Here is an 11,418-nt window from a genome sequence, read left to right on the forward strand (position 1 = left end):
CCCCCCCCCCCCCCCCCTCTCTATTTCAGAATCCCCTTCCCCTCCCCCATTTCTGAAGAAGGGTCCAGACCCGAAACGTCAGCTTTCCTGCTCCTCTGATGCTGCTTGGCCTGCTGTATTCATCCAGCTCTACACCTTGTTATCTCAGATTCTTCAGCATCGGCAGTTCCTACTAACTCAATATCCTGATATACCTCTTTTGCACCCTTTTCCAAAGCTTTCGTATCCTACTATAATGTGGTGTCTGGCACTGTGCACAGTTTGCCAAATATAGCCTAACTAAAGTTTTATACAGCTGTAACAAGACTTGCCAACTTTTATACTCCGTGCCCTGACCAATGAAGACAGGCATGCTGTATGCCTTCTTTACCACCTTATCCACTTGTATTGCCACTTCCAGGGGCTAAGGACTTGAATCCCAAGATCCCTGTGTATATTCAATGCTGCTAAGGGTCCTGCTACTAACCATGTACTTTCCTCCTGCATTTAACCTCCCAAAATGCATCACCTCTCATTTGTACAGATTAAACTCCATCTGCCATTTCTCTGCCCAACTTTCCAGATGATGTGTGTCCTTTGATAACTTTCCTGACTTCCCAAAGCTCCCCCAATTTCCATACCATGTGCAAACTTCCTAATCAAACAACTTATGTTTTCATCCAAATCATATTGCCAACAACAGAGGTTCCAGCACTGATCCTTGTGGAACACCACTAGTCACAGACCTCCAGTCATGTACATCAACAAAACCCAGTTGGACCTTACTTCCAACTCTGTCAATGTCATCACTAACTCTAAATTGTCAGGCCACTTTTCTGACATCCAGTGCTAGACTATCAGAAATAATCTTCAGCTAAATATTGGGAAAACTGATGCCTTTGTCTTTGATTCCCTGAGAACTTTGCTGTTAAGCTATCAACACCAGTTGACTTCCTGCTCACTGTCTGAGGCTGGGCCAGATTGCAGATCTGTGTCATATTTGATTCCAAGATAAGTTTCTGACCACACAATATGCCATCTCTAAGATTGCCTTTATGGAGATGGAGAATTGTTATCTGAATCTGATCTTGCTTGTGTTCATCTTCTGAAACCTCCACAGAACTGGGATTTTTAGTTGTAGCTTTCAGCAGTTGCTGTTGGGGTCTTGAAGTGGAATCTATATTTCTCCCCTTTCTCGGTTATAACTAAAGGCTGGGCATTCTCTTCCTGCTGCTGGAGTTGCATGTGAGACCGTCTGTTTTCTGAATTTGCCTTTTGTCAAGGGTGTGTTTATGGGATGTTATAATATTGGAACAGTTAATTAGTAAATAATCTATTTTTCTACGTTTTCCAGTAGAGTCAAGCTATTCCAATTTCTTCCTTCTTTCGTTGTATTTTAGCTATAGTAGATGAATAAAGTGTATTTTGCTTTAAATCTGATAGTTTGACCATTCGAATTGTATCAGAACAAAATGTCTGGCACTTGCTGTAAAATAAGAAAAAAGTATGGTCTAGGCTATCTTAATATATTTGGAGGGGTGTCTGGTCTGGTTTATAACAAACTGGGGGCTTGTCCAGGATCAAAATCTCTGATTCCAGGTTGGCTTTAGGATTATTGGACTGAAAGGCAGTGAATGGTGAATGTTGTAGGAACACAGTGGAAATCTGAAGAAGGGTCCCAACCAGAAACATCACCTTTCCTGCTCCTCTGTTGCCTGGGCTGCTGTGTTTCTCTGACTCCAGCATTTCCCGTTCTTACTATCTCCGAGTGGTAAAGGTAAGTGTCTTTTACTTCTAGTGTTGAATATGGTCGGGTTAAACAGGATGTGCCTTGTGTAATAATGGCTTTTTTCAGTCACTAAGAATTTCCTGGGGGTGGAAAAAGTCATGTTGGGAGGTTTAGAGAATGTTAGCAAGGCAAAGCTTTTGGAATTGACACACAAGCTAAAGTTGGAACAAAAACAAAGTTGCTGGAAAAGCTCAGCAGGTCTGGCAGCATTTATGAAGAAAAAAATCAGAGTTAACGTTTCGGGTCCAGTGACCCTCCATCAGAACTCTGTTCTGAGCTTTTCTGCTGAGCTTTTCCAGCAACTTTTGTTTTTGTTCCTGATTTACAGCATCCACAGTTCTTTTGGTTTTTATTAAGCTAAAGTTGGGTTTGCCTGCCCCTGTGAGGAAAGGGGAGAGAGTTGTAGCAATTGTGCAGCATTTACAATTGCCAGGAGTGCCATCAGAATATTTTGGGGATGGCTAAAATTCAACTGAAAATGAAGCCGCTTGAATGTGAAACGGAAATGAAACAGTTTGAATTACAATTAAAAGCAGAGGAAAAGCAGGAGAGAATAGCTCCAGTGGACGAAAAGGAAGGGAAGAATAGCCTTAGCAGAAGAAAGAGACAGAGACAGTTTTTGAACTTTGGAAGTTAGAACTGAAAAGTCAAAGTCAATTTAAAATGGTGGAGGTAGAGGTGAACAGTAGAAGTAGTGATGGAGAGCAATCCCATCATAGCCAAAGGCCTGGTGGGGATCTATCTAAATATGTCCAATTGTTGCCTAAATTTGACGCGAAAGATATGGAAGCCTTTTTAATTTAATTTGAGAAAGTGGCAAAACAAATGAAATGGCTGGTGACCATATGGTTATTGTTGATCCAAACAAAGTTGGTAGGTAGAGCTGGTGAAGTATTCACATCACTATCAGAGGATGTATCTGGGGAGTGCAATGAACTGAAAAATGCCATCTTAAATACGTATGAGCTAGTACAAGAAGCCTACTGACTACGTTTTAGAAATCTAAAGAGGGAACCTGGTCAAACGCATGGTGAGTTTTGAAAGGATGCAACAAAGTAATTTTGAAAGATTGATCAGGCCAGTGTTCCATTATATAAAATGAGGTTGGAGAGTTCACCAATTTTCACTGAAGTGGTGGTAGGGGTAATAGAGAAATTCTCAGTTCCAGGAATGTAGTTTATCCTTGTTAATGATAAAGCTGGATCACAGGTGGGAGTGATTCGTCCTGTAGCTGAAAAGTCAGTGGAAAACCCGGCAACAGGAAGTTTTTCCTGGGATTTTTCCTGACTGTGGTAACAAGGTCACAAAGGCACAGGCTGAAACAGAAATCAAGGAGTAAAGATAAGGGAGTTGACGTTCAATGATCAGAAATTATATTTGATCAAATTGTTAAGAAAAAAAACAAGAAAAAAGTGGTTATTTTTAGTTCAAAGAAATTAGCTGAATTTCAACAAAGATGAAAAACCAAAGTAGCTGTATCAAAAACTATATACAGAAGAAGAATCTGTGTAAATCCCAGTATGTTACTAACTTAAAAATGATGTCTTGATGAGTAAACGAAGACCATCGTATATTCAGACATATTACTAGTGGGTTATAGAAAGGAAGTGTTGTGGGTAGCACATGAATTATCAGTAGAAGGTCATTTGGGAGTAAGAAAAACTCAAGCCAAAATACATAACATTTTTATTGGCCTGGACTGCATAAGGATGTGGTTGAATTTTGCTGGACATGTCATACGTGTCAGATAATTGGAAAACATCAGGTCGTGCTAAAACCAGTGCCCTTAATACCCATTCCTGCATTTGAGGAATCTTTTTATAATAGTCTTAATTGATTGTGTAGAACCCCTACCTAAAACAAAAAGTGGTAATCAGTATTTGTTGATCATAATAGATGCATCTACTGGATTTCCAGAGGCCATTCCATCATGCAGCATCACAGCTGAAAGGATTATAGAAGAGTTACTCAAATTTTTTACTAGGTACAGACTACCCATAGAGATACAATCAAGCCAAGGGTCAAATTTTACATCAAAGTTATCCAACGAAATTATGGATAGTTTATGAATAAAACTGTTCCAATCCACTGCGTACCATCCAGAATCTCTGGGAGCCATTGGAACAGTGGCATCAGACTTTCATGAGCATGTTGAGGGCTTATACTCAAGAATATCCAGAGGATTGGGATAAAGGAATTCCATTTGTACACTTTGCAATTAAGGATGTACCTAAATAATCTACTAAATTCAGTCCATTTGAATTAGTTTTTGGGCATGAGGTGAGATGACAGCTGAAGTTAATTAAGAAGAAATTGGTGAGTCAGAGTTCAGTGACCACATATTTGAGCTATGTGTCAAATTTTAGGGGAAGATTAAATAGAGTCGGTGAGTAGGTTAGACAGCATTTGAAAGTAACACGGCATGTGATGAAACAGGAAGCAGACAAGAAATCAAAATTTGCCATTTTGCTAGTGGAGATAGTGTTACTTCCAGTGGAATATGAACCTTTTTTAAAGGCTAGGATTAGGAGGCCTTTTCAAATTGAAAGGAAATTGAGGGAGGTCAACTATTTGATAAGAATGCCAGATAGAAATAAATCTGAATGTGTTGTGTACATACATTCAAAAGGTATTTTGATCGGGAAGGAAAGCAAAGGAGAATGTGGTACTGTTTACAACACAGAATGAAGAACCAAGTTCAGATGATTCTGAATTGGACATTCCTCTAGTTAAATTGGACAATGAGGAAGTTCTCGCAAAATGGGATAAATTACTGAGTTATCTTCCAGAGGAAGATCAAAATGACCTGAAGGTGTTATTACAATCATAAGGAGAGATATGTTAGAATATGCTGGGAAGTATTCATCTAATTTATGCATGTTGGCACAGGTTCAAAAAGAAATTGAACATGTGCTCGATGACAACATAACTGAAGTGAGTTCCAGCGACTGGAGCTCACCCATAGTAATGGTGCCAAAACCAGATGGCACCCAACGATTATGTGTGGACTGTTGCTAAGTCAGTGCAGTTACAAAATCTGATTCATTTCCTATTCCACATTTGGAAGGCTGTAATAAGAAGGTGGGACAAGCAAATTTATATTTTTAAGTTGGGCTTAGAGAATACGAGCAGGTACCTTTTTTATCTGACACTAAATGGACTGCACCAATTGAAAATTATGCCATTTGGTATGAGAACATGCACTAGCCCCATTTCAAAGGCTAGCCAGTAATTTCAGGATTACCCAGTTGTGTGGTGTACATTCATCTGGCGAATTTTTCTTTTTGTAGTCACATATCTAATGAATGTTTGGGGCATCTATTGGAATTGTTCGGTTGACTTCGGGAGCTGGGCTTATGATAAACCTGGCTAAGACGGAGTTCGCAAAAGCTCAAGTCACGTTCCTGGGCCTTGTCATTGAACATGGACAAATAGCCCCACAGGATATGAAAACAGATTTTTGGGGAGTTTCCCATACCATGAACAAAGAGGGAAGCACTGTGTATGATTCCTGGGATGGAGTGTTTCTATCGGAATTTCATATTTTTAGCAGCATGGTTGCTCCACTGACTGACTTGTTGGAGAGGTGCAGAAAATTTCAGTGGATGCAGGAATATTAGAATGCTTTTGACAGCCTGAAAGCTGTGTTAACCACTACCCCAGTGTTAATCACACCATTCAAGGTGGCTATCGATGCAAGTGATGTGGATGTATGTGCTGTACTCTTGAAGACAATGAGAACACGAGGTATTAGGTACTTCCCAGAAAATTGAATATTCATCAACAGAAATATTCCACAATTCAGAAGGAGACTTTAAGCTTGGTGTTGGCATTGCCCCATTTCAACATTTATGTTGCCAGTAATGTGTCTGAGACAATAGTGTATACTGACCATAAACCTATAAAGGTTTTGGAGAAATTTAAGGACAAAAATTCCACACTGTTTAATTAGAGCTTATTATTGCACCCACTCAATTTGAAAATTCATCATGTGGCAGGGTGAGGTAACATACTTGCTGACGTGTTGCACAACCTTTATGAAGGAAGGCGAGATGTTTGGCAGGGGGAGAAAAGACTGCAGGGGATTGTAGTCATGGACGCATGCTTAGAGTCAATGTAATGTATAAGTATTTAGTGTACTATTAGCATAAGACAAAAGGTTTTTAAAAATGAAGCCATCTTTGTAGGGCGGCACGGTGGCTCAGTGGTTAGCACTGCTGCCTCACAGCACCAGGGTCAATTCCACCCTCTGGCAACTGTCTGTGGGGAGAATGTGCAAACTCAACGTGTCTGCATGGGTTTCCTCCGGGTGCTCCAGTTTCCTCCCACAGTCCAAAGATGTGCAGGCTAGGTGGATTGGCTGTGCTAAATAGCTCGTAGTGTTCAGGGGTGTTAGATTAGGGGAGTTATATGGGTCTGGGTGGGATGCTCCAAGGGTCGACTTGTTGGGCTGAAGGGCTTGTTTCCACACTGTAGGGATTCTATGATCTATATTGGTTCTGTTTTTTAAGGGGGAGATCTGACAATACTGTGGCTTTAAGAGGTGTATTTTCTGTTTTTTTTTTGTTTGGGAAGAGAGGTTTTAAAGCAAAGCTATCTATTGAAAACTTGTAAACAGCATGTGAGACCTTGTTTTTTTTTTGAGAAGTTGGAACAGTAGAAGCAGCCTGCATGGGGATGGTCCAGCTTCCATAAGAACTGAGATTTTTAGTTTTAAGTTTAAGCAGTTGCTGCTGGGGTCTTGAAGGAGTGGAAGCTATTTTGTTCCCCCTCTGTTACAGCTAAACAATGGGTGGGGTTCTCTTCCTGCTGCTGGAGTTGCATGTGAGACAATCTGTTTTCTGAATTTGCCTTTTGTCAAGGGTACGTTTATGGGATGTTAGTATATTGGACCAGTTAATTAATAGTAGTTAACACTATTATTCTGTTAAATTTTCCACTAGAGTTATTCTAATTTCATCTTTCTTTTGTTGTATTTTAACTATAGTGGATAAATAAAGTATGTTTTGCTTTCAATCTGGTAGTTTGATCATACTAATTGCATTGGAACAAAACACCTGGCACTTTTAAAATAAGAAAAAGTTAGTGTCTAGAGGCTATCTTAATATATTTTGAGGGGGGCCTAGTCTGGTCCATGATACAGTTAATGCAGTACTCAGGCTCCTGTTTGTCATGCTAGTGAATTGCAGTAGATACATGTGCATACCACCAAATAAAACTTCCCCCTCCAAGGCAATCACCATTCTGATTTGGGACTATATCACCATTTCTTCACTGTTATTGGTCAAAGTCTTGGACCCCCTTCCAAGTAGCACTGTGCATGTATCTACATCCCAAAGATGGTAGAGGTTTAAGGCAGCTTTCCCCCTTCCCATCATCATCTTTTCCAAGCCAATTGGGGATGAGCAATAAATGAATTTTTTAAAAACGTCAATGATGATGAAACACTTTCTCCAAAGGACCAGTTTGAAGAAAAATCCATTATTCCTGTGATGGATGCGTTTGAAGCTAAGGTAAAGAGCAACTATATATGAAAATGTTACAGTTCTTTTTGGTTGCATGAAAATTTAAAGCTTCTGATGAAGGTTTTTCCTGACAATGTGGATGTTAACCTCATTGGAAAAATAAAGCACTTCCTAACTTTTGTATCCAGGAAAATTATTCAACTAAAGGGTATTTATACCACTGAGACCTATATCAAATCATTATTTAAGGTTCAGTTGGCTTTCCCTAATGCAAAAGATATATTTGGGCTGTTTTGAGTCTAATGGTAATAAACTATTCAGGAGAAAAGTCACTTATGGTTGAAACGCATCAAGAATGAGTAGTGGACAACAATGCCATAAGAATAGCTCTCTGCTTAAAGCATTATGTGCATAGAAAATGATGAGGTTGATAATGTCCTTTGAGGACATAATTTGATAATTTGAGGACATTGGTGACTTTGTCCAAAAATGTGGAAGAAAACGATTTAAGTTTTATGCAGTTGAATTCTTGCATTTGATTAGTAAGTGCTGATCTGTTTAATTGCATGTTTTGCTGTCGATTGACGTTTTCATGTTAATTGAGAAATTACAAAGTGTTTTCATTTAAAGTTATGTCACATTGCAAATAGGTTGTTGCAGGATATATTCTAGTTGGATTATTTTCTTTGCCTCTTTCCCTATGCAAATATAACTGTTGAATATTTCCATTTTAATTTTCCTCTCTTAGCATTATCAGAAAATATATTATTCAATGGAGACTCTTAAACTTGTGACAGCATGTAGGACCTCAGCAAATGATGATCTAGCCGTGCTTGCAGCACTGTTCAATTGCAATTTTAACCCACCTCCTTCCAATGCAATGTCGAGTATGAATGTGTAGCTGGCATTTTTATGTAATGATTGGATATGGGCACCACAAATGAGGCCAGCACTGTTGTCCATTCTAAACTGCTCTTGGTGAGTCATTTTGAATGCTGCAGTCTCTGGGTTAAGGGCACAGTGATGTCTCCAAGGATAAATGGTCATCAAAGAAAATCAACTCTTTATCATTTTAGTCTTAAATATTTTAAGGGTGTTCCACGAATTTTACCCAGTGATAATAAAGGAGTAGTGACCTATTTACAAACCAGGGAATTATATGACTTGTAGAGGAACTTGCCAGCAGATGGTCCTCCCATTGAACATTTGGGAGGTAGTTTCAGAGATCTTGGGAACAGATGTAGGTGCATCTAGTAGATGGTAGACATGAAACTAGTTGTGTTGAGGGAGTGCAAATCAATTGAATTGCTTTAGCCTGGATTGGGTTGAATTTCCTGATGGTGTAGTCGCACTCATCCTGTCAAACAGGACACTCCTGAGCTTTGAAATGGTAGACAGGGTTTGGATAAGGAACTGAGTCAATACTGATTTCTGACCAGATCTCGTGACCACAGTTTTTAGTTGGTTTGTCCAGTTATGTTTCTGATCAATGGTGACCCCTGAGATATTGATTATGGTGGAATCAGTGATGATGATGTGAAACTAGGTCAATGGGTAACCACTAAATGACAACTGTTGGGAGGTCCTGTTGAAAATGTTACCTCCAGCTGCAAGTGCAGGCTTCTTAAATAAAAAAAAAAAAATGAATTGCTGGAGAAACAGCATGTCTGGCAACATCTGTTGAAACAGATTTAATGTTTTGAGTCCAACATGACTCCTGTTCAGAATTGAGAGTATAGGCTTTTTGTATGCCTTGCACATCAGTTGTTTTGGTATTGGAGGTTAGTTAATAACAAATGAACTCCCAATTAATAATCTCTGCAATACAAGATTAAAATAAACAAGAATCACTAACCTTAATGCTGCTGTTCTTAAAATTAGATTGTTCGGGGTCATTCCGTGAACATCAAGTGAGTTAAATCCTCAAGCAGTCTCCAACAAATCACAATTGTGGACTTTTGCAGCTCAAGCTTGGCCTCACTTCATTCTTGCCTGGTTTCTGATTGTTGTTTGCCTTTGGTTCCAGCTGTTTTACAGCATTTGGTAGATTCTCTCTCTCTCACTCTCACTCTCTGTCTGTCTCTCTCTCTCTCTCTCTCTGCCTGTATCAAAGCTGACTGACTATTCCTGTAAGAAATCACCTAGGTGATACTCCAAAACCAAAAGTAACTCTCTTAAATTGATCCTCTCAAAATTGTGGCATCCCTGCGATGCCCCAGATAAGAACACAAACTAATTAACCATACCTTCAAACACCATTTTGATACTGGGAGCCAATTTATGCTCCAAACAGGGACAACAGCAATCTTACTAGACTTACTGACTCCGTGACACAGTTTTAAAAAAAGGAGCGTCTACTTTAATTCTTTCCCCACCTCTAAATCCTTTAGGTAAAGTTGGAATATCCTATGACTTGTAATTATCTTGGAGTTTACCAATTTCTCAAACCTTGTTTTTCCTCCCTGCTATCTTTGTGTTTTAAATCAAGTTTCCAAAATCCCCCTAAAATATAAATCATAAAATTAGATTTTTAATAACTGTTGGGATACAGAAATATTCATGGTTGCTCCCAGCTCATTGATCGTGAATATTTGACTTGTAAAACCAACTATTCTGCATCAGAGATAGTAGGAACTGCAGATGCTGGAGAATCTGAGATAACAAGGTATAGAGCTGGATGAACACAGCAGGCCAAGCAGCATCAGAGGAGCAAGAAGGCTGACGTTTCGGGCCTAGACCCTTCTTCATTTATTCTGCATCAGAGTTCATCTCCGTTGCTGGCAAATGTTGGTGTTTGTGAGATTGCAAACTGGTGAGGTAAGAAATTTAATTACTGATGAGATGCCAGAGAATACACTACCTTAAAAGCTTTTTAATGCCTTTAACTTGTGATATGACTGTACAAGTACTTTAATTTGTAGAATTGGCAGTGGGTGACAGTATAACTTGGAGGAAAGAGGAATGGGAATAATGTTCAATGAACACTTGCATTTTGACATAGTACCTTGTGCAGTGGACCTTTTGTATGTTTTGCTATCAAGTGAGATTGGATGTCAAGCCAGGAATGGAGATGTTGGGACAATGACTAAAAGCTTGGACAAAGAGGTTGATTTTAAGGTGTATATTGCTGGAAGGCCCTGTGACAGGAAAGCTCACTCACTTAGGGAGAGAATTTTAGAGCTAAGGGCCTAAAATGTAGCTGTGTTGAACAGCTGGATGAACATAAAAAGACTTGATATTCATTTAAGGCAGATTGACAAAGCTATAAAAGGGTAATAACATATTGTGCTCTCTTCATAAATAGAGTACAGCTGGGAGTTTATGCTAAACTTGCATATACTATTAGTTAGGTTATTAATAAGGTGCTACAGCATTTTAGGACCTGACTTTTAGAAAGAATGTAACAGCTAAGAACAGGAAGTGTAAATTCAACTAATATAGAAAGCATGCTATGAAGGAGAGATTTAGGATACATGGCCGATTTTATTAGATTAGCAGAGAATATTAAGAGATTTAAAATTTTCAAAATAACTAAAAATTCTGATGGACAGAATTGCGAAAAGCTTTTCCCTCTGTTTTTAAATTGTGTTGATAGTTATCAACTTGAAATCCACACTAAATTAGGAGAGTGATTAAGATAATTGTCTTCATGCAGGAATTTGACAGGCCATGTCCTGTTTTGTCACAGCGAGTGCTTAAAGCACAGATTTTGCCCCATTTAAAGATGAAGATAAAGTAATACACCTATTTGAAGCCAGGAAGTAGAGGAAGAAAACGGGTATTTTCTAGTTTGTTCTAACTATGACATTGTGTCGTTAGGAGGAATTTGTTTTGTTCCAGTTCTCTTGAAGGAGTTGGTAGCGAGGTGTCTGCTCCGTTGAAAGCGGAGTAAATAGCTTTGATATTTTTTAAAGTAGATAAAAGAAGTATGAATTAGTAGGGTCAGACTCAAACAGATCCAGGGTTTTAGTTTTGCTTTCAGTTGTTGAAGCTGGGGTTTGGAGTTCCAGCTGCTGGATACAGCTCACTCTGCTGCTAAATTCATTCTGTCGGTGGTCTTTCTCCTGGACTAGAGGCGATAGCAAGTGAGGGACATCTGTTGAGCTGAATTTGCCTTTCTCAATTGTGCATTTATGGGATGCTGCTATATGGAACCATTCGTGAGTAGTAGTTAAATTATATAAG

The sequence above is a fragment of the Rhincodon typus genome, chromosome 20 (assembly GCF_021869965.1).
Source record: "Rhincodon typus isolate 14 chromosome 20, sRhiTyp1.1, whole genome shotgun sequence".
Lineage (NCBI taxonomy): Eukaryota > Metazoa > Chordata > Chondrichthyes > Orectolobiformes > Rhincodontidae > Rhincodon > Rhincodon typus.